This window comes from Apteryx rowi, unplaced genomic scaffold (genome assembly GCF_003343035.1).
Source record: "Apteryx rowi isolate R43461 unplaced genomic scaffold, aptRow1 scaffold_280, whole genome shotgun sequence".
In the NCBI taxonomy this organism is placed as follows: domain Eukaryota; kingdom Metazoa; phylum Chordata; class Aves; order Apterygiformes; family Apterygidae; genus Apteryx; species Apteryx rowi.
In genome coordinates, this window is record NW_020449197.1 from 546,863 (window position 1) to 572,547 (window position 25,685).

Sequence of the window (25,685 nt, forward strand, 5' to 3'; positions counted from 1 at the left end):
TATGATATAAATTTTGAACTATTTCTAATTAATGTGAGCAATCAGAATGCCACACTCTTTTCTCACTGTGGTGACTAGTCTTTGCTAGTAATTGAATGGTAGCCTTAAACAAGGTGAGGTCATGAAGCTTATTTATCTGACACAGTGAATTCTATGGCTGTGTCAGAGGGAAAAAGGATGTTTTTTTGCCCTCAGGGTATTAGTCATGGTCCATAGGTTCGTGGGAAAAATGTAGGAAGTCTCAAAAGTGTGTTCCTATTATTTCAATTTTTTTTAGACTCCATTTGAATCCCAAAGTGAATTTTCTATTATTCTTTTGAAGGGTGCATAGGAGGGTACCAACAGTCTTTGAGGAGCAACACCTGCAGTTGCATTCAAAAGCATGACTTTTCCAAGCAGTTTCTGAGCTGCCTGGTATTGTCCCAGGAAGGATAAAGGCCTAGGTTTTTTACCTGACTGGCAGAAGCATTCCGGCACCAATAGAGCTCTAAACATTGTTTTAGAAGTAATGAGTCCTGCTGGTTTCATCCTGCAAGACCTTGAAATCCCACAGGGCAATGTGGTTAGAAATAAAACAGAAGTCTGGGGCTTTTAATGAGTTTCCTATCCACAGATGCCATCAAGCTTTTATACTATTCATTTTATTTCTACAGCTTCAACAAAGAATCCCAGAGTTGTGGGCAATACTCTGACAACTGCAGTTCACAAACTTGGCAGAATTCTGAACTTTAGATAATAAAAGATCATTGAAAGAAATGAAAGAAAAAGCAAAATAATAAAAAAAATGAACTCAAATATGGGATACCTTACCTACAAAAAGTGAACACAGTGCCATTCAGACAAGCTAAATGGCGCGGAGCATAGAATAAGGATATGACTGCAGGTCTCCATGGTGTTTACAGAGGTTATGATGACAAAGTGAACTGAATGGGGCCAGTGAGAGGTCAGTGTGCATTTTGGGAATGTGCTTCATGCAGCACTAAATTGACCAGTGTCAATCTCTTCRCTGTATGTGGCTCTTAACTATTTGAGGTCTTCCATATAGTCAGAAGAAAGGAGAGGATGGTACTGAAGAAGCAGTTTCTCTCTTTCCTTATGCGAAGTCGAAGGTGAAAGTATTTGTGCTTACATGCAGGGATTTAGAATATGCATGTGTGGATTTAGGAGACCTTACATTTTATATTACTTTTCCCACATTTTATCTCTTTCTGGGATTTCCTTAAAGGAAGATCCTGGAGCAAATATGGCACAAAGAAATCCATGATCTGTGGGGCTTCAGATAGATTGGATAGTGTCATGCCTGTCCTCGTTTCATCTCTATTAAAATACAGAGGATCTCGTGACTCTAAGTGTAAGGGGATTCCACAGGTTGGAAAATTTGCCCTTCATTTTATCCTTTCACCTCCTGTTCAAATATAAAAGAAATATCCCACTGAGACCCTCACAAATATTTTCTTCTCAGGAGTTTCTTCCTGCAGTTGCGATGAACAAGCCCACGTCGCATGCACTGTGAGGATGGTCCAAATCAGTTGACATTCCAGAAATGGTTTTCTCTGTAACTGCACCCCATTTCACAAGAACTTCCTTTCTAAGATTTCCAGTACAATTTTGCAGTCTTGAGAGCTTTCACTAAAAGCATATATATCCACTGTAAACCCAATATCCATCAAGTACAGTTTTCCCAGTATTTTGAGCTGTGTACTTTACTGGGTTTTAGATTGAAAAACTATTAATTACATATAAAAAATAACATTTCTTAAACCAATAGCAGCATATGCTCCTCAGGTGCATGCAATATGTAGTTGTTGTCCTGTGAATTTTAAGGTTTGTCTTTGTTTTAGTTTTTATTGTTGCCAGGAATGATGCAATCTGCAAAAGCCTTTCTTAGCTGTGAAGAGCTAACAGAATAGATTATAAGTGGTTAGAATCTTTTTCTGCTCAGCTCTAAATTCTGAAAATGGTATTTACTTCCTGTCAAGATTTATGTATCTCTAATTTCGTCTATGGACTGTAAATATTGGGTCAGGCTTAGCCTATTGACTTGTTCATGGCCAAGCAGGTTGAAATAGAGACGAGAGGAGTTCAAATGTTGTAAACTTCTGTATACTTTCATTCTGAGAATTTCCAGGGCTCTTAGAAGCACTTACACAATCAGTATTTCCAGCTCCGCATTTTGGCACTTCTCAGATCTGAACATCTCTCTTTCTGTCCTCTGTTAGCATTTTACAATAGCTAGCTGTACAATGATTAGGTTTTACTATTTGATATTAAAGGGAGCCTGACCTTCCATCCTCATGCTGTCGGTAAAAATTGTCTCTCTTTTTTTAACATATCATGTATTACTGACTTGCGGACTACTTGTGATGCTGTCATAAAGACAGCATTTAGCAACAGAAGAACTGGCTTTTAAAGAATATATATATACACAATTACTATTGCTGGACCTCATTTGTAGAGGACAAAATAATGCAGGATTATAGTGTTTTGCCTTTATAGTGTAAACTTTAAGCTTAGTATAAATTAAGTTAAATAGTGTCTAAAATACAATGCTGCCAATAATGATTAACTAGACGTCTACTGATAATTCCCAGTATTTGTTATCTACTATAATTTTTAAAATAAAATTGAAATTACTTAATCATGAACTGACATGTTAAATATATAGCCTGTAACTACACATTCTTACTACTTTTACCTAAACGTTTACTCACACAGTCCCCTCTACAAGTCCCAATTTAAAACGTTTTGAAATTAATTGGCGCTTTTACAATGACGTTTTGGCATTTCTCAAAACTGAACATCTCTCCTCTTTTAGTGTTATACTAACAAAGAGTGAAGTCTGAATCTGACTTATTGACTGTAGCACCTAGTTTTGTACCAAAGTCTTAAATTAAATTCCAGTCCTGTAACTGAATCTGCAGTGGCATATGTGTCTACTCAGCACTCCAGTCACTTCAAGTAGGCTCTGGTTTGGTATGGGAGCCTTGAGCACAACATTAGGCTTTTGACAGTTTGGTATTTAGGGCATGGACTATTTTTCTAAATATTGCTATAAATTGGGTAATATCCTGAAAAATCTACTTAACATTTAGTAGTGGAAATGAAGAAAAATGAATATGAAATTGTTTTGCTTCATTTAAGCTTATATAACTGTTTATGGTAAAGCCACTGCAAATTCTTGTTTGTGTTTCAGTATAGTTTTCACTGAAAAATATATATGAAATAATTAAACGAGTAATGAAGGCAGAGCGAATGTTTTTTAAAAGGTAGGTTGCAAATTATGTTTTTTCTAGTTGAGTGCAAGTTTAAGTGCTAACTAGTATTTTGAATACCAACCATAAGATATCAAACAGCATGTGCTTTCTATTTATATTGGTTACCAATCTCAATATTCAGAGGAAGAGCGTATAAAGTTAACAAGCAATTATTTGGCAAATTAGTACTCAACAACCCTGAGTAAATAGGAAGTTTGAAACCTATCTGTTATACAGCTACTTTAATTTGCATAGCACACTGGTGTGTTTGCTTTGCAAATACTTTGCAATGAATCATCATTTGTACTATACAGTCCAAAGAAAAGCAATCAAAATTCACAGCAAGACAATGAAATTAATTATAACTGTTGAATTCCGTGGTGGTAATTCCTCCTCATGCAGGAAGATTAATTGCATTGCACTTTCCTTGCACTCCACTAAATGATCTGATGAATGTATAATCATTTACAGATTTCTCAAATGCTGAAAATTGATTACCTTTGATTAGCTCTGATCTGCACAAAGAGCTCTGACAGAGTATCAGTGAAACATTACAACATTACAGACAAAGTAACAAATGATTTAATTACCAGTGTGCTTATTAATGTTAGATTCCCTGCAGTGATCCTGGCAAATCAGGGGCCTGTAATAGACCTGTGGGTTTCACTGAATTCCATTAGGGTTTAAATAATATTTCTCACTATTTCTCAAATCCTTCTTTTCATGGCTTCTTAATAACTCTAATTAATTCTAATTTGCACAAAAATCCATTGCATCTCCATAAACTTTTAATTAGATGTAAAGTAAGAGAAGTCACTGCTTCCAGAGACTGGGGAAATTATACAAACTGCAGTTTTGTATGCTTCCAAGTAAGTTTTTCATTAAGATATTTCTCTGTAATGTCACTTAATGAAAGTTTAGCACTAATTTTGAATTGTGCATGTGGTCCAGCTATACAGTTTTGGTCACAAACATAATAATAGTTGCTTAAACATGAAGCAAATGAAAAAACAGGATGGTAAAATGTTTAGCTAACTAAATGGTAAACATCATTTTAATACTTTTTTTATGTATTGCCAATATATACATTCACTCATTTTGTTAATTGTGTTAGATAAAACACTCTGATTAAGCAGTACACTGTATACTGAAAGACTATTTCAAAATGAAACAGCAAGAAAACACTAGCCCAGTTAGATACAGACCATGCTGAATGTTGTTGGCACAAACAAATCAGGCTTTTCTGTGCTTATACTCATGAACGCTTAGATCAGTTCAGATTGGCAGCTTCTTTGGTTTTCCCTGGTTTTATGTCATTATATATGACATTAAATTATTATGAAGCAATGACAATGAAAACCCAGATGATCAGAGAAGTCAAACAGAGCTCAAATTAAGCTCTGTTTCTGCAAGTGTTTCTTAGAGAAAAAAAAATAAATGTAGGTAATTAAAAGCTTATTTAGCACTGAAGTACTAATACATAGACAACTTATAATAATATTTTTGTATTTCAGTTTTGTGGGAAAGGAGTTACTGTAATACTGCAGGTGTTACTTTRTCATTTGTAATGTGCGAGATGGAAAACTTAAAAAATAGAAATATTCAGCCCCCAGTGTGGATGATTACATTTATTATATTCATTGCTGTCAGCAGCTGAAAAGCTATCCATCACATTTAAACAGCAATGAGAGTCAGAAGTCTCTTTTTGTGGAGAAATATTGAAGTCAGATTGTTGATGTCAAAAGTCAAACTCTAGTTCAGCTATCTGTTTTATGAATCTGACTGAGACACATTGTGCCTGTGTTCAAACTGATATCTAGCAGAGCTCATTTTAGCAAATGTGTTATTTAGAAGTCAGAAAAACATTCATACCAGCAAAATATTAAGAGGAAACTGATAGGGTACTCAACTGCTTTTATATTTAAATATCACATCATTCAATAATAATGTATCATTTCTTTTTCACTGACGACTAAAAACTTATTATGTGTGATACAGTTACATTATCATACCTATATACAATAGTCACAAAATATTTTTATAAATGCACAAAACATTTGAAATATGACTACTTTTGCCGCACCAACATGGACTTTTCCGTCGGTGTCAGAATATTAATTTTTCAATTGATTTTGGATACGCACACTAACATATGTGTGTACATATATATTTATATATGTATATATGAGCAATGATACATTCATCTAGGTTCAAAAGGCAATAGAAGACTTACATAGAAAGATACTGACATGCAATAGCTGAGTGAGAAAATCCAGTGCAGACACAGTGAGGAAAAAAAGAATGTTTTAAACCCTGAMAGCCTGATTACATGTTCACCATTGGAATTATCTATCTTTACCAACAGTAACTACCATTTGCTCTACTGCTGTAGCATAAATAAGATTGTTAGAAAAGCAATACTGCATAAAAGCGTCTAGTGTAGTGCATTTTCAACTCTAATTCTTCAGATCTGATGTCTGAAAAATTGAAAGAAATCAACTGCCTCTCTTCATTTTATTAGAATTTTTAAAAGAGAATTTTGCAAATAATTGAGTTGAAAACAAGTTGCGGATAATAAATTGTGCTCTGATGAAAAACACTAAAAATAAATCAAGAAATGTACTCACAGCTTGGGGAGTACTACTTAATATCTTCAGTAGTTTACATTCAATATTTTAAAAGCATTTCTTAAGGAAGGTGCATTGTAGCTGAGAGAAAACGTATGCACTACACGTTATTGAACTTGCTACCGTCACTGCAGATTTTGTTTTGTTTAACAAAAACAAGCACAGTTTGTGAATTCAAGTCAGGGAGTTCCTTTTATTTTTGCTAATTTCACCATCCTTTCTCTTTTTAAGCACAGCCCTCAGGGTACATGATGTAATGGTCACCATTATAGTACAGAAGAGGAAAAAAGGGTATCATGAAATGCAGGATTGAATGGTATTCTTAGAAAAGAAAAATGTATGCCAGATTTTTTCCAAGGGAGCTCTAGTCAAAAACAAACAAATATGCAGATAGTGTACAAAGCTTCTTGAATCATCATTAGTAGTTAAAAAAAAAAAAAAAAAAAAAAAAAAAAATTGGCAGAAAGAAAGTGGACGGTTAAAAAAAAAAAAGCCAAAATGGAAGGACTGATTCAATGATACCAGATGTAACACATGACTGTGTGGATTGAAGGGTCATGAGTTTGAGTCAAAACTCAACTTCGAGTTAATTGGCTGGCAGTGGGGCTGCACAAATTGCCGAGATAGGGTACTTGTTTCCTAGTGCAGGGGGTCAGCTGCCTTATGCATTTGCACTCTCTGCCTGGCATCCAAGAACTAACACTTGTATTTGCTATAAAAGAGTTTGCTTGCTTGTCATTTTTTTAAGTAAAAGAACTGGCTGAGCATAAAATAGGAAGACAGGTTCAAAATGATTCAAAAGCTGTTCAGGCTTGAATTATATGTATTTCCTTCCCCGATTTTTTTTTTGTCTCTACAAACAATCCAGAAAACAAATAGCATAGAATAGTTTCAGGGAATATTTTGGCCCAGTGCTATGAATTCATTGATATGAAAAAACACATATAATCTTAACATATTTTCCTTTTGAAAAGACCAGTATAGTTCTTTCCACCTTATGCCGGTTGAAACATTATTATGGTTAAAAGAGGAAAATAATTGTGGTTCCTGACTTAGCTTAAAAAAAATTGTTCCTTAAAACATTTAAACAGGCAACTAGGAAGAATTTTTTTTTAAAAAGCTTCTAGCTGTGTGCATGGAAACTCTGGCCATGTGCCCGAGACGTACAGAAAAAAACAACATATGGAACTCACCAGTTCCTAAAATCCCTTTCCACAAAATTTATGCTACTCCTCACCACAATAAAATGACTCACAGAGGGGTGTGTTTTACGCCTCCCAGGCAGAACTCCATAGTCCACAATTAGTCTATATATTCAAAGGCCAAAATACCTTATTGTTTTACTTGCTGTATAATTATCTGTTATGATGAACTGTGATTCTAAGGACTATTGTCTTTAAGCTTGGATCTGTGTATGGAGCAGTTGTCTGGCGGAGACCCAGGACTGGACCTTCCATTTAGAGACTATGCCTGAGTGATTTCTCTAGTCTCTTCCCGGCTGGCTGAAACAGGGACTGTTTCTGCATGATTTCTTGGGTTGATGAGAAGCAATTATGCCTTAAATGAAGTCATTCATGTCTGCCATTTTGTTTGCGTATTTTTCAGCGTTCACCTCTTATTAGACCTGTTTTTAAACTGTAAACTAGTTTCAAGTAGACTTTTGTGTCTAATGCAGTTTGATAATCAGAAATATATATATATACATATATAAAAAATGTTTTCGTCACAAATCACTCAAGGAGGAAATCTAATAGAGTGATTTAGAAATAAAATAGCATTTAAGAATGTCCCAGGCATTTCATTTCTGAAGTGACAATGTATAAGGAAAATAATTTTAAGATATTAACTAAAATTTTTACTGTGTATTCTTTAAAAACCTCATTTGGAGGAAAAGATTGACAAAACAGTTATTTTACACCTTTTAAAGTCAGAATCTGCTAATGTAAACTATTTGAATATTAAATATTATATTTGCATGTAAAGCAAGCTATTGTACAGCATTTTTCATAATACCTTTGGAAATGTATAAACACTTAAAACAGCCAGATTTTTGAAAAGCATCTATTTCTGATAGGTCATAAATTATTACAAAAATTCCTTCACTATGTCTTCTAAGTATTTATCAAATAATTTGCTACTTTCATTCTCAGTGTCTGGTAAAGCTTTTCCAGAAAGCAGTTTCCAAGGTGATGTTAGGTACAATGCTGATAAAAGGTAGCCATGTCATGAAAACAAATACTGTAGAAAAAGCTTTGTCAATTTGTATTAAGCTGGATATATTTTATGTTAATTTACCATATCTTTTGTTGATTTGTCAGGCTTCTGAATGCTTTTTTTTTAATGAAGATGAGTGAATTTTGATAGGTGCAATTTATGTCTGAGAATTTCCTCCCAAGAAACAAATTACTTTGTCACATTTTTCTCCATGGTAAATAAAAAAAAACACACACAAAAAAAAATCTAGGCCTGACAGATCTTTATATAATGGTAAAGCTTAAACAAGAAATTAATTTTCAGATATTTGAATGAATTATTTGTGTAGATCACTGATTAACCCTGTAAACTGATTTCTAAAAATCCTCTTTCCATACTCAATATCCCTATAGCTAAATAGAGTGAAATTAAACGAACAATGTATTTTAGGGTTATTTTTCTAATTTATATATAACATCAGAAGGAAGTTGTGAGTAGTTTTGAAGCACATAGTTTATCCGTACTGGCTAGAAAAAGGATTTTTACTGTTGTTGTGGGCTTTTTTTTTAGAGGAGACTTGTACTAAGGTGACCTCTACTGTTTAAAAAAAAGGCTTGCAAAAGCAACCCTCTCCTAAATCATCCAACAATCCTAAATTGCCACGACAGACACAGATGCTGCTATGCTTAAAACTACTTGCTTAATTCATTGCTGTTTGGATTACTACAAATGATTTTAAGGTTTCTTTCTCATGCATTGGAAAGTTCCTCTGCCATTTACTTCATAGCCATTTGCGTGCAAATTCTGCCTGTACTGGGATCCCTGCCATTAAATTTTCTTCACACTGAAGGGTTTTCTCTGCTTCTGGCGGGGCAAAGTCATGACCCAGAAAAAAATTGATTCATGAATTCTCAGGGTGCAACTAAAGAAGAGAGGAAATATGCCTTGGCTGAGCTCCTACTAGTGACAATTTAAAACCTGTAATTAGTTTGGATTCAAGCTGCAAAAGGAATCTGAATTTAAAATGCATTAATTCAAACTGATATATTAACTTTAACAAAGTAGATCCCTTATTATGTAGAATCATTATTACAGTCTGTTTTGCTAACTGTTGAAACTCAGACTTTATTAACTTAAATTTTCTTAGAAAATGCAAGTAATTGCTAGTGAACACTTCATCTATGCGATGGTTTCCCTGGCGAAACATAACTTTTTATTGGGGTTAGTTAGCTTTAACACCTCAGTTATGGATTCTATTTCTGTAAAATCCCATCAGCCACATGCTGCACAATGGCTGAGGCCACTTACCCCCTGCTGCTATCGGGACCCCACAGCCCCTTTAGCTAACTCCCTGACATTTCCATGAACTACACAGCTGAAATGTTATACAGTAATTAATGTTGATCCTAGCACACACACAGCCTCCAGTACAAATTAGGATAGAAAAGGTTATCATAATATTTTGCTAGTCTGTTTGGTAGACTTGAATTGCTCCCTGTGGGGGACAAACAAAAAAGGTATTTTTAAGATATTTTGCATGATGAAGGAACATCCAAGTATTTTTATTCCGAAAAAGTGAAAACTATTATGAACATTTTGGCAAGAAACAATTAGTCTTGCTATTTGCACATTTTGATACTTACCAGGCTTTAGTTCCCTCAGGAGCAGTTTGTAATGTTGAGCTATGCGCTCTTGCAGTCGGAGCAAAGTATGGCAACTGAAACTTTTAACTAAAGTTCAGTTATCTTGTGGAGTTCAAATCCAGGTACAACTAGCAGCTGGATCCTCTCGGACTGTCAGTGGTGTCTGAAAAACACCCAGAGACTAAATAATTTAGATTACACCATTCTGACCTGTATAATTGTTTAAATGAGTAATGCAGCCACTAACTGAAAGAGGTCAACCATCTGTAGAGGAAACATAGAATTTGGTTTCATTTCCAAACAAACTTTTGAAGCGCAATACTGTGGGAGGTAGGAAAAAGTCTGATGACAGATCAATGACTTATCTGCTACACCAAGGTTAAAACTTCTATTGCTTGCAGAAAGCAACGTTAATAGAAAATGCTCCTGAGAGAGTAGATTTAGCCCAAATAAAGTTTGATCTAGTCAGTATGCCATTAATTGTCTTTTTTATTTTCTGTGGTTTACCATGAATGTACCTTAAACAGCTACGATTAGTATTGATGGATGCTTATTACTCAATAAGCAAGACCACAATCTTATTTAGGTATTTTTGAAGAAAGATTCATCATGGAATTGTTCAAAAGTGTATGGATTATCAATATCCTTTTTAGGAATAAAGGACTACTAAAATTACTGATGGGTTAGCATATAAGAATTACAGTCTCACAGCCATTTTGCAATTACAAAAGGAACGGGTTCTTCATCTGAAACATGCATTTGTGCATATGCGTCCTGCATTTTTATTACTTAGCACATGTAAATAAATAGTAATTACCTTCCTACTCACATGTTAATGTGCCCATTTTTATAAGCAATGAAGGATTTTGTAAGAAAAATATGAGTAAGGACATTGATTTTTTTCTTTTAATTTAGATTCCAGGACACAATTCTCTCCAGTTTGTGTGCAGTAAACCCAATGTGAAACAAAATTGCCAATAATTAATGTCCTCTCAGTAAATTCAATAAAAGAGACGGCTACATCAATTTTTTTCCTGTCATTTTCTGTCTTACTTTTTTATTAGAGAATATATTTTATATGCAGGCTCGACCTTGCTTAACACTGTGCTTAACACTGCACAAGATTGCAACTTGACAAACATATATTATTGAATGATGCCATTCATCACATTCAGAAACAGAAGTGAAGGCCAATTCCATTAAACAGACAGTGTGAGGACTGCTGCCGAATGCACAAATGGTGTTCTGTAAATGTTACCCCACTCATTTATGAAGGCCCTCCTCAAGCATGTTCATTGGAATTAAAAGAGAACTGTTCTTTGGAGCTGGTAGACAAGAATCTTAGGTTTCATATTAAAATTTAAAAGTAACATGCTCTTCCTTGAAAATATGCTTGAACTCATATAGGCTCATAGAAATTAATATAAATCGAGTAGGGAAAAACCATTGTACTTTCTCACCCAGTAGTAAAATTCACTTCCATGCTCATACAGAAACACTCCTTTTATATAATTAACAGAATAAATTTGGGAATTATTCCAAAGGAATGTTTACCAATCCTCCCCCAAATCCTTACGTAATAGGCTAGTAGGACAATATCCATACAAGCTAACCTAATATTGGCAGAAAAGAATCAGTTAAGAAATCYGCCTTGTGCATGAGAATATTAAAACTGTCTATGCCTGAGAAAATGTTCAACCTTTTGAAATTAGGACTGAGTTCACCAAACCCAGATCTTCTAGTAGAAAATCTTCATCACAGGGCTGTGAATTAATGCTTCCTTCTTTTTCTTTCTCTCTGAACTCTTTGCTGCTCAGTGTCCTAACCTAAAGAGGTGGGGAGTAAGTTGCATTCCCTCTGCAACTGCTTTGTTGCCAGATGACATCTAGCAGATGTCATTTAGGTGTCATTTAAACATTATCAGGTTAAGGAGAACGTAGAACCTATAAGATCTATCTTCTGGTTAAATATACTAACCACTAAAATATTATATAATAAGCATTTTGGCCTCCGGAGGTATAGGAAGACAACTGCCTATACAGAAGGGGCTGATTTAAGAGTGTCAGTCAAGAGTGAGAGTATGAGCTGTAAATCTTGGTCTTTCATGGGCACTTAGGTCAAGACTTTAGAGAAATACATAAATGCGAAAGAAAAAGTGGAATTTACTGTCCTCCTTCCTGTGCTTTATTATGGGCAGTTTAGTCAGTTATGACAACCTGCTAGCTAGTTCACTTTGAGGTATGTAACCCTCCTTGTTCAGTTTAAGGTGAATAATTCATATTTGTGAATTTCCTTTTAAAAGGAATTCATGCACCTAAAATTATATGTATATGTGTGTATGCATGTGTGTATATGTATATATATCTATATATACACATACCTATATATATGTGTATGTATGTATGTATCTATCTATAAGTGTGTGTGTGTGTGTGTGTGTGTCTGAGAGTGTGTATATCCCCACAGGTATATTTGAGTGTACTTGCCTATATCAGTACTTAAGCCTGGAGCTAAAACACTTGACATAATTCAGTTCCCAGTTTGTAACTGGTTATGATACTTCCAGGCATTACCTCTTTATGCTTGTTGAGGCTGAAGATGTTTTGAGGCAGAAATGTTTGTTGTTTTTTCATTGCTTAACACAGTGAAGCTTGATCTAAGTTCAACTGCAATAATAATAACAACAACATAAAATATTATGCTAGAATGTGGTTTTCCTACCCAGAACCAAAAGAACTGGGATTGAAAGGGAATTTGATCAGCCTATGAACTCATCTTTTGCCCACCAACAAGTAAGTTTCTTTTCGTAAGCCTGGTTATCCAGAAAAAAAAATAGTGGCCTTCCGACTTTTTTTGGAATAGCTTTTGTACAGGGGAGCTAACCTGAGCAAATGAGCAAAAGTGTGCCAGGAAGATTGATCTATTGAAGGATTAGGGGGTATTTCAGATTTGGTGGAAATGTGGGGAAAACTGATGAACCTTCTGATGATACTGCTAAACTACCGTGGATATTGTTACTGATGATGTGGCAGCTTTCTCGGAGTGTATCACAAGGAGCTCATATGAGGGACTGACTGGGAACAAGCATTGTTGACATATTCTAGAGGTGGACATACACTGCTTATTTTTATAAAGGAATGATGTTGTGTTAACCTTGACAATTTCAACTCAGAGTTATTCTACCAATGTTCAACTATTCAAAAATTGCAATATAACATTGAGTCACTGATCCATAAATATTACCTCATCAATAATCAATATCTGATGATTCAGAGAAAGGTGAAATTCCAGTCACATACCATCAGTTCATTTTTATCTCCTTCAGTACCACCCAGGCCAGACATTAATATGACATTATCTTAGAAGTATTTGATTTTTTTTCATAGAACAGTTTTTCATCAACAAATAAGTTTTATTAAAATTTAAATGTGTTATGGGATTTCAGCAGTAGTTTTTATGAGAAAATTTGAACCAAATGGTATTGATAGGCCTTCTGTTTTATATCAATTAAAATTATATTATGTAAATAGGTGCTACTATACATTGAATATTGTATTCTATATATTTTTTAAAAATAACAAACAATTTCATATTATCCAAGATGCATGTGTTCATAGTTCCTGAGTGAAATTTTTCAGAATGTTTGTTTTACAAAAAAAGTAATGTTTAATGTATAAAATATTGATTTATTTTCACAAAGATGACATGACTCTTACCACCATAAATATTATCTAGTTGAGAGAGACACTGAAAAGGGCATAATCAGATTCTGATATTTACATTGTTCTAAATTAGAGTCAGTTGAGAGATTTGGATTTTAACTAGTGTGATTGCAAGACAAATCTCTTCTAGAGTAGAAAGCTTGGATAGAAAGAAATAGTCATTTGGAGTATCTGTTTAAGTGCCTAAGTGGGAGCTGAGTGCTTCAGGGATTTCAGAAAGTTGCTGCCACACAGTCAGAGCACCTGATAGCTTGAACCATCCAAGCACATGAGGTTTAAGGAATGGATATCCAGATAGTTACAAAGGCAGCAGGATTTTGAAAACTAGCCATATCAGGGAGACAAGGAGTTACAGACTATGATATTCAAGCAACAGACCTTCACTGCCTGTTCCTCAGTCCCAGTTAAATCAGAATGTTTCAACGAAGTAAAAATTTAGATTCATAGAAATACAAATTAGAATTGAAACTTGCGGTCTTTATGTCGTCTTCTGTGTCTATGAAGTACTTAAAGAATTCTGAAAATGGCATGTGGGTTTGGTGATTTGGTCTTCTCAATAGCGAGTAAATTTTATTTTGTTTTGTTTTGTTTTCGAGAGGGCCTGGTAATGACGAATGTGACAGTGATAATATACTGGTACTAGTAGTTAGTAGCCCCAAATGCGATACACCAGAATGCACTCTTAGCATATTAATATATTTTTTCTGATGTAAAGTTAAAGCATATTTCTCATGTCAAAACACATAGAATTCTTGATTCTGAATGATCAGAAGCTATTTTTTTTCCAGCATGTTCTATACCACAGGAGTTTGCAAGTAGACAAACAAGGGAAAATTTTCCCACAATAATTATCTAACACTAACAAGAAGTTCAATTATGTGACTTTCACAGGCAAAGTTGATTTACACACAGATTTCAGCTTTCCCTGGAAGAAACTTCAAGCCCTTTTCTAGACCTTATGACCAAATCTTTCATTTATGACCAGAAAAAGCACATTTCCCATGGGTCCTAAGTGCATTAACAACAATGTAAGGAAACAAGTCTCTCAGAAATAAACACATTAAACCAAGGTAGAGTTAATTTTTCAAATGAGCTTTCTCATTTGCTTTTATAATGATTATATCACCCACAAAGAAAATCATCCCGCTTACTCTCTGTAATATCTGGGTCTTGCATAAGTTCAGTTAGCACAATAGCTTCTTCATAGGAAAGACATATTAAGCTGATATGAGACTTGTTGCAACACAGATTTCTGTAAGTTTGCAGTGTATCTAATATGTTCATTCTGAGTCATAAAAGTGCAAAAAGATATTACCTGGGACTCACTTGTTATATTTTTTTTGAATGTGAACTCTCTTTATATAGGTGTAGCAACCTCTTCCATAACATTTAGAAGTAGTTAGTTAGTAGTTAGTTAGTTAGTTAGTAGTTAGTTAACCATTCTGCAAAATTTGCTTAAGAATCTGGTTTGGTCTTAAGAATGGGCTTCCCCATTGAGGTTGAATTCATTTAAATGACTTACCAAACTCCCACAGGCCAAATATTTCTCAGTTCACCTCTTAACGTGTGAGATATTTTATTTGCCATATAAGTCAGGCATATCATTCAATATACAGCTAAAAAGTGATTAGATAACAGACTGATCTGCTCAGTTTGGGAAACTTCATGAAACGGTCTCTTTTCTGACCCTTTTCTTCCACTGAACTAAATATAAAATTGTTTGCAAACTACCTTTATTCTTCTCATATTTTGTTGTATAAATTTATATTGCGTCATTTATACTTTCATGAGTCTCTTTCCTGTAATTTGAGTTGATGTTTTTCATTGTCTGCTATAACAGTTCTATTTAGGAAACACTTTTACAGGTAGTCTGTAAAGTCCTCACCTGTGCCAAGCAGTTACATTAAGCAATTGTTTTTGAGAGTACATTGTTTTAGTGTATCCACAAACATGGAGACATATTGCCAAATTCAGAAGACACATGTCAGGGAAGAAGAATCCTCAGATAGTCTGCTTACTGTTTGGGGCTTACAGAGGAATTATCTCTATTCCGCATGTGAACATTTCCAGCAGCTCATCCTGAAACACTCAAAAAATACATGCATCTTTTAGTTCTAGTAGCAGAAGTACATGAGCACATAAACAAAGTTTTTTCTTTTTCATGGTATGTTAATCTCTGCTAGCTAAGGCAACACAGTCTCTGCCAATTCTTGAATATCTGCATTCCTCTATATTGTGTGTATCATGAGGAGCAAATGCAGTGGTGTATGATGTTTGTCATATCCTGGCCTATACACCATCAAAATCATGATGTAGGAGTATCATGCCATGATATAGTATTGTCACATTTAAAAAATRCATCAATCTCAGGAGGGATATATTAAAAGATTTTATTACAGTTCCTGTCTCTTAATTGCTAAGGCAATTTTCCACATGCTGGTTAGAAGGAAAACTTGATGATATTGATGTGATATGATAAATTTAGTCTCACATCCCATCAAATAGAATTTTACTAGTCCTTCTTACTCTTTTATTGTAACCTTTCAGAGATCATTATATGAAGATACAGAAGATGTAAACTGGTAACTCAGGCTATCCACAAGCATACTACCTGCTTCATAGTTAGGGCTTTTGCCATCTATTTTGTATTTTGAAAAGATAACTTTTTTTCAAAATGAGTTGCAGAAATGCAAATTACAATATATCCATAGAGTTGTGATGACACTTTTTCCATTTTGTCACAGTCTTCGCAATATTTTGTGTTTTTCTTCAAGCATAATTTTGGAGACATTTAAATAAGAGAGACTCTAAACTGTCATTTAAAAAAAGTGTTTTGGTGAAGAGCTGTAAGGCCTCAAAGACTCAAGCAGGAGGAGGAAAATTAAAAGAAGCAAAACTTTCTAGTTTGACATTAAATACTTTTTATAATTTTATTGCATTCATTATTGTACTGAATTATTGACAGTGTGTACTAAGGATACAAAGTCCCTAAAAATGAATATTGTACAATCTGCTTCATTGGTAAAACATTACATTGGTAAAATGCAATTTACTTTTACATTATTTTATGCTGTAAAGATAATCATGAGTAACAATACAGAGGTTCTCTAAGAGAGTATAATTCCTTTGAAATCAATACAGTAATATTCAGTTTCTAATGGGAGCAAATTCAGTTTTATAATTATGGTATACGATTATGTTTATTACAGACAACATGCCTTCTCCTTTAAAGCATTTTAAGAACTGTATAAGCCACTTTCGAGTTACCAAACCTGGGACCTCTTGTACAAAACTGTGCCATCACATCAGCATGTAAGTGCACTCTGCATAAAAAAGGATGGGGATTGATTTAGGCCACACTACGGAGCCAACCCCAGGCTGAGAGTAGCTTTATTCTCTGCTTGTTTTCTCAGCTTTTTATTCATTTGCAATGAGGGAGTGTGGTGCTTTTTTGAAAATGACTCTCTTGATGAGGCCTCTGATTGTAAAGTACTTTCAAACTGGGAACTTCACCACCTTTGTTGCTGAGTGGATAACTTTTCCATTAAAAAAATGTGGACCTGCTTTCTGCCAACCCCTTTCCTCCCCTTCATTATTGTTCATGTGCATCAAAAGTGACTTGCCATCCCAGACTGCTCACAGGAAGGGATGAGGGACACAAGTTCCAGTGCAATTTAATAATAACAACCAATATTTTGGTTGCCAGATAGTACTAATAGCAGTTTTCTAAATGAAGGTTGAGTCTTTATCTAATCCATCTTATCTCCGCACCTATAAGCTTTCCTATGCCCAATTTCCTCTTTTAATATTCTTACAATACCTATACACCCAGTATGTAGACATGAAACCATACAATGAATTTTAGTCACATAAGTGCCTGACTTGATCAAAAAACTTTTAGTGAGAATTTGTCCATGAAGATGCTTTTGTTCCTGAGACTTTTTCCAAAATGTCTGCAAGAATACACTTGATCAATACACAACCCTAGTAACGACTCATTTTACTTCAGCTCTTCTTATACTACTGCCCAGTCTTATCCCACTTGACTTACTCTCTTGCTCTCTCTTAGAAGTAGAGCAATTTCCTCTGTCATGAAAACTGGATGTTTTTTTCTCACCATGATTTGGAATTTACCTCTCCTGCACACTGTCTATTCTTCCTACTATACTACGGCTGTAGCTGCTAGATCTTCAAATTGATGGTAATTTAGTAGTAAAAAAAGATAGATACTTAACATTTTAGCAAAAGTTTGGGCAATATTTAGCACTTGAGTGTTAAAGGAAGTGAGAATTCAGATTGTCAGCACTTAGCACTTTCATTCATATTCACTAATCTCAGGAAATTATGTCCTGAGAAACCAGTACATACTTAAAATTGAAACAGGCAGTTTAAAAAAGAGTCTGCATGACATCATTTTTTTTGGTATTAAAAGTGACTATTTTTCTTTTTCTCATTATATCAGTGATTATATCTCTTAATAATTTGTTGCTGCTTTGTTTGCAGCATCCCAGGACAGAATCTCTCACAGCTTATTATTGGAAGACATTACCAAACTCTGTCAAATTTGGATGTGAGATTATGTTATACATTATAAATTACAGCAGCAGCTGTTCTTGTAAAAAGTTGTGGTTTCTTTAAATGATCTAGTTGATGCAACTCTTTGAGTCATTGTGGTGAGAGACAAAATTGATGACAGGCTGATTTAGTGGTGCACTTTTTAACCAACAGTTTGAAGAGATTAGGAGGTTGTCAGAAAGATATCAAGGGAGGTTAAGGGATTAATTTCAAAAGTAATTTTAAATTAACAACTAATGAGTAGATTTCTTTGAAAACTCTTTTATAGCTGGGTGCAACTGAATAGAAAACCAGCCATAAAGAAAAATTTGCATTTAGTATTATTTTACCCTTTTTTAAGTAAATTATTTCTGAATGCCCAGTGGACTGCTAATTTGTCTCACGAAAACATGATATGAGCATTTCTTGGTTAAYACCTTAATTAGTTAAATTTCTTAAATATTTTATTCATACCTGTAAATATGTTTAAACCTTAACAGCAGTAAAAAGGTCTATCAAGACAATAGACATGAGTATGTTTGGGCTGACAGAAAAATATTTTAAATAAAATATGTAATAGTCATTTAAGCAATAGCAATGAAGATCAAAAACAACACTTAAATTTTTTTATGTTTGTAATTATAAAAGAAAAAAGGTTCTTCTCACAGAAATTGTTGGCATGTARGGTGGGGTATAGATTGGTAACGTGAGTTCTGATTCAGTACAGTAAAGTTTCCAATGTTATAAAAGAGCCATGCTTTGATAATAATATTGGAATTGTTAACCAGCAGATTGAGTGTTACTTTCTGCACGGAGGAGCTTTACCCAATGGTAAAAGAAAGGACTGAGAACAGTCTGAGATTTTAATCCTAGATGATTCTAAGTATTGGCTTAAATTACGTGCACCACTACTGTCTCAGGTAGTACCACCAGAACTAACGTTGTTCAACTCTTTCCATAATGAGAACTGTTTTTTCTGTGGTTTCTAGCTTTGCCAAGCTTTACCTGAAATTTAACATGTCAGTGTTTTGCTTCAAGCTAATTTTATTTATGTATTTGTGTGTGCATACATGCATGCGTGTGTCTAAAAATTTTCAGCTAAAATAAAACTGTTAGTTCTGAAATCAGTGTTAGAAAAAAAAAACAACTGCTCTGCCCACGTTAAGAAGTTATTGTAGTTCATTTGTTCAGATACGCTAGTACCTTCAGCAGAGAGGATCATGGTCCTGTCAAGAGTAAAAAGTAACTAACACTTGATGTCCACACTGAAACTTGCCTAGGGTTAATATAGTTACAAGACTGTGAAAAAAATCTCAGTTCACATATGATCAGAAGTCTTGTCTCTGAATGGTCCGTCTCCAGTAAGGAAAGCTATCTCTGCAAACAGTCTTCCTTGCTGCTGCAGCTGAGGGGAACTAAGGACAGAGTCTGACCATCCAGATCTCTGAGCATTGGCCCCTTTGGCTCCCAGGCAATGTGAGTGGAGGTGGGTATGGCCTGACTCAAGTAAGTGTTTGAACTACTGTACACAGCATACAGAAATATATCCCAGAAGATGAGGAAAGTAGCAGAAGCTGGAGCAACATATTAACAGAGGGGAAGAGGGTCAGGATGAAGATACTGGACAATAGTAGTAGCCTGATCATTACACTCTAGAACCAGAATTGGAAACAGGAGTCCAGTGAGGCTGAATCCTTTTCAATTAAAAGATAGGTATGAAATTATTAATGAAATATGCATCTTAAACCCCTTCCACAGGGTTAGTCCAAACAAAGAGTAGTTATTGAGTTGACTTCTCATATCAACAAGTCTATAGTTCTAGAAGTCTACTTCTAGATCTGAAATTCCAAATTTTTTTATTAAAAACTGTTCTAAATATGAAATTTTTGCTTCCTCAGTTAGTAAATCAAAACAACTAAATATAGTGCATTTCCTAAAATACTGCAGTTAATACTTCTGTATATATGCACTATGATACAGTCCTTCACTGGATGATATTATTCTATTTCTTCTGGAGTAGCCATATCTTTTTCAGTTGAACTGACAATCTCTCTGTGCCCCAGGTTCTCACCCACAGAGCAGGAATAACAACATCATGTATCTTCACAGAACTTTGTAAAGATAAATTTATTAATTTTTTATAGCATTCAGCTGGTACAGTAAGAGTACCAAAAATACTGAAGAAGAAATCTGCAATACTGTGGTGAATACTCAAAAAGACAGAGATCTCACATTGAATAACTAGTCAAATATTGCATGACTAATTATTCATTAAAAGAAGCAGAGACTGTGCAAAAACAGATAGGATCAAGTAAAGAATCAATATCATGATACATGCATACAGGGGCTGAATTAATATTGCTCCAACTATGTTAGTCTAAGCATTTTGAGAGTTTCATTTCAAATGTATATTGTCTTTGTATAAACTCCAGGATGTTATTCTATGTCTCTGTATGAAAAACATATATGACCCACTATACCAGAGTAAATGTTTTGAAATATTCCATTTACTCTTCTTCATGGCATATTCCCTTGAGTCAGGAAAGGACTATTTCTCTGATTTTACTTGTCTAAAATCACATATGAAGATTTTATATAGCAAGAAAATTGGTCTGGTCTCCCACTTCCAGCTTTTATTTTACCCACCAGACCAGATTTCATTCTCTGTTTGTCCTGATTTGAAAGGAGTAAAATGAAGATTAAGTAATGTGTAAAAGAAAATAGAGTTGAAAGGTAAAGTATTAATATTAAACAAGGAATGATCATATGGGAATTACAAAGCATTCCCTGCACATTACATAGGAAGTGATGTAATACATTGTGTTCCAGTCTGTGTTCATGCATGAAAGTAGGGTATATCACATCACAGTAATGAATAAGAAGAGAGAGCGGTAGGCTTATTTCTCTACATGCCTGTGCCGTTATGCTTAAATGAAAAAGAGTAAAAAGGAAGTGTACAATCAAGAATGCTTGAAGTGATGCAGCTGTAAGCATGGTAGTGCTCTTTCTAATATATCTGTATTCCTACAATTTTCTTCTTCAGCCTACCCCTACTACCATGCAGCAGTTGCAGTGACTCTTCAGAGTTCTCATTATTGCAGGATTTAGCAAATTTATTTGCTATAAATTCTACCACTTTTTATTTTGTGGTTATATAATGCAACCGCTTTCACATCCTGCCACAATTCACCACAAAGGAAATGTAAATGATTGCAGTGTAACAGCAAACATCATCTTGTAGTTCACTAACCAATAGATGTAACTATTTACATCTCAGTATTCCTTAATCACATTAAGATTACAGTAGGGTGGAGGAATGGACAGGATTTTCAAATATTTGGCAGGACACATTAATGTGTACACTTCCATCCATTGCATCTCACAGAGTGCTCCCATAAGGCTGTCCTCTATGCTTTACCACACCAAAGTAGAGGTTGTACTATCTCCAGAAACATACTCGGAATCATCAATCTGCTCATGCTGTACCTTCACTCCACCACCACCACCACCACCATTCGCTGCTCTTGACACCCCTATACCACCTGATTTCCCATACCTGCACAGTCTTTTCCAATATCCAGCATTCAAAACACTTCCACACATTCAATACKCCCATGATACACTGCATTTCAACCTTGTACAGCATAAGACTTGACTTCTCTCTGGAAGAGAGTACTCACAGATATTCAGTATGTTCTGGAGACTTCTTCCTTTTAACTTGATAGGTCAAGGCATCCCCATTCTATTTGGGCTTGTGGTCTTACTCTGTGGTTAGCAGCTAGACAGCAAGGAGATAGCAGAAGAGGATGGCTCTCAGCACACACTACCCACAAAGCCGTAGCAGAGCTGTAGGCAGGCATAAGTGAGAGAGCCAAGACAGGGTGACACAGCAGAAGGCTGGAAGGCAGTGAAAAGAGTCCAGAACAGAGTCTCTAATAAAAAGTAGAGATCAGATGTAGCCATGGGCTGCATAAATCCTTGGCTGGACCCAGTTTGTGGTTGGAGAATTCTCATTCCTGTGCTTGGCAGAAATCTGTGTAGCATCTCTGAAAGAGAATGAACCCTTTCATCCTGTGCCTAACAATCAGAAATAACTCTGTTGTTAACTCTGCAAATGATTGAGTAACTTTAAAATTTAAAGTACTGTAGGTAGTCCTAAAACATRCATCAGGCTGTTATAAAAGCAGTGACTCTAAAGACTGTTTGAACTATAATGCAGACATACTGGTCTGCTTAATATTTTGTTTGGAAATTTAGTGCAATGTGTCTGCTCCTTCAGGTTGATTAGTCTAAGCCCTAATGGACATAAAATATAGTGTGATAAATGTGTCCAGAATAACTGGTATACACTAACCTTTTGTGGTGTGGAGGCACAGGGGGGTCAAGTGGATAAGCAGATCTAATACCTAACACTTTAGAACTAACTGAGACTACGTATTAAAAAGCAGGGCCTGCAAATCACAGAATTTGCATTTAAATCAAAACTGCTGATTCAACTCTGGTATTTGAATATGTAGCCATATTTTAAACTGTGTAAAGGCTACTAGGAAAATATGACCACAGCAATTGTGTTGTATAGATATGTGATTCCTCATGTATTAAACTCTATAAGCTCTATTGCAATTGGTAGTTTTTAGGAATATTATGTGGTTCTGGGCATACAGGCCCTTTCAGTTTTACAGTACTCTTCCTACAAGAAAGATGGCTTACATTCTTTTGATTAGGATCTTAACATTTTCAAAGACTTCCCAAGAAAAAAGATTAAAAAATAGCTTAATCTTTGGCTTCTTAATGTTACAGTGTTGTGTAAAGGATTGCATAAACTGTTTTTTTTAAATGCTGTAAGACAGAAGCAGAGCCAAATGGAGTTCATTATGCAATATATGGTTCCTTGAAGGTTCCCACAATTCAGTTATAGAGAACTTTTCCATTATTTTGAGCATTTAGTTGGCTTTTTTTGTGGGTTTTTAATTTGTCTGTTTTGCTAAGAATAGGTGCAGGAGAGAGAACAAAGAAATCCATTGTTTTACATTTGTGTCTGCACATGTTCAGTGTAAACTTGTTCACAAAATATAACATGGCTTAACTGCTGAGTTACTGTTAAGGATCATGGATTCAACTCTGAAAACTTGGTAGCCACTTTTCAATAATTTTTTACAATCATTATCTTATATCAATCTTTTCTGTAATTCCTGAAGCATCTGGAAAGATCAACAGTCCAATAAGCATTGCCCAAGAGGAAGAGTTGGTGTGACTTATGGCAATTCAATTCAAGTGACCCTTATTGCCCCCTACCACACCTTCTGTGCTGTGAATGTTATCCCATAATTAATGTACAAAGCAACAGGAGCATATGATAGTATCTGGGGATCAGTTTCCCTAATCATAGACTCATTTGTGAAAAATTGGTTGTGGGAAAACCAAAGAAGGTTTCAAGTCCAATAGCACAAGAAATGAGGATCTGGTCCGATTTGGCATCTGAAGCAAGGATTGCAGCCTGAGCATATTCTTAGCCTAGTTTTAGCAATCAGTTTCAGATCATCAGTTACAGCCATTTGGTCGGGGTGCAATAAAATAGGATGCCATAGCATGTGTTCAGTTCAGAAACAGTAACTCGACTTCAATTTGGTTTTAAATGTCTTCCTGGTCCTGACTTAATCCTAGCTGCAGGCTTTGTTGCACCAACTGGTGTTTATTTTGAAACTGACATCTTAATTCCAGTAATCTGACTGTTCCTTGTAGGTCATTATCTCACCAGCAATGTACTGACCACTGTAAAAAGAAGTGGAAAGGGTAAAGAACCCTTAACTGATATAAATCATTCAGCTTTGTTTGAATTACTGTGAAAGTTGTATTCATGTTTCTGTTTTCCACCCCACTCATCAGTTGTTTGTAACTATGCTAGAAAAGATTCTCTCCTGGCTGGASCCCAGCAGATTGGTGCTCAGCTTGAGAGGAACAGTATTATTTAACTTTGAAAATATTTATTGATTCATGTTTTAATTAGCAGTAAAAAGCATTTTGTTTATTTTCAGAACATTTTTCCCCTCACATTTAAGGGCAAATTCTACTCGTTTTGTGTTTCACTTGCATAAAGGTGACATTTTCATAGATGCTTGCTTGGCACAAGGCAGAATCATGTACTTGGTATCCTGCCCTTGCTTTTTGGAAGATCCAGAATTGGCAGCTACGGTTATGCGTAGGGGGTTTTTGCTCTCTCTGTAATTTGCTACCCAGATCAAATATGGAAATTTTTAACCCGTATTTTGTGGGTTTATTGCTTTTTTGCATTTGTAGGTGTTTTTCCTGTAATATGCTTTGTTCTGACATTTAAACACAGAACAGATATGTTTTAAATGTTTATGCTTAAAATACCATTCATCATGTTACTAAGTTTGTACAGCACATTCCAATGAATAGTTAACATTTTGGGTCCCAAAAAAGTCTCTACAAAGCATCATTTGATGGAGAAGCCAGGAAAAATGGTGGCAAGTAAATTCAGGTTTAAATGATACTGCACTTTGATCCAAAATCATGCAATTTATCTATCTCAGCAGCATTCAGATTAGGATTTTTCAACAATGTCACAAATGTTATTGGTGCTTGCAATGAATATCAAGTACTGATAGAAAGTATTAATTATTATCATTGCAGCCTTGAAACTTGAAGCAATGTTATTTTATAACACAAATGCTTCAAATATCCAACATTGCTTCTAGCACAGTAGAACTGGGGATAGTATTCATCAGGAAGGTTTTGTTTGTTTGTTTTCCAGAACAGAAAAATGCCTATTTTCAAATCTACTGTTGTTTTAGAACAAGAAAATGACATTTTCAAAGTAGTGAAATTTCATTATTCATGATCTGGTTATTTGCAAAAACTTGAAAAATATGTCCTTTAGTACCCGTATTTTCACGTCTGACTTTTAAAACTCACAGTGATGTACATGGACAGTGGAAGCTAGGAAATTTTTGCATACTAGAATTCTTATTCCGTAGATAAATATTTTTATCTGTATGTTCCTTATTGGGAAAATGATGCTCAGAGAAGTGAAGTATTGTGCTCTGCATATCACAAGTCTGAGTGCCCTCCTAAAAGCTCTGGTGTTGTGTGTTGTGTTGTTGCAGTACGGCGCTAAATATCTTGTTTTGTTGCTGGTTATTTCCAACCTAGAAGAGATAAGAGAAGAGTTAATAGGTATGCCCAGTCCTCAATTCATGCTGTCCACTCCACAGCCTGCTGCATACTTAATTGATGGCAGTTTAGTACATCTACCCGGATGTGAAATACAGGGCTATATTTTGCTGACCAGCCTCCATGATGGGGGGGTCAATCTCTAGCAGAGAAACAGAGCAGACAAATAGGGATAATAATTTCTTAGGCTGTCCCATCATGAATTCTCAGAGCTTTTTTTGGAAGTAGCAGTGATGCCAGAATGTTGGTATGTCTTCTCCACCATCATTGCAACTCACCATGAGAGAATCCAGAGTAAAACCAAGGGTGCTTGACCAGTCTTCAGAACTCCTGCACTCAGGAAAAGTAGTCTGATTGTCCATTAATAGTCTTTAACTTATGAAACTACATACAGTTTTTCAGCACTTTGGAGAAAAATGTATGAGTTTGTGAGTTATTTTAGAAATATGTCAGTCTCACTGTGATCCACTGGGTGATAATCCCTGTAAAACAAATCAG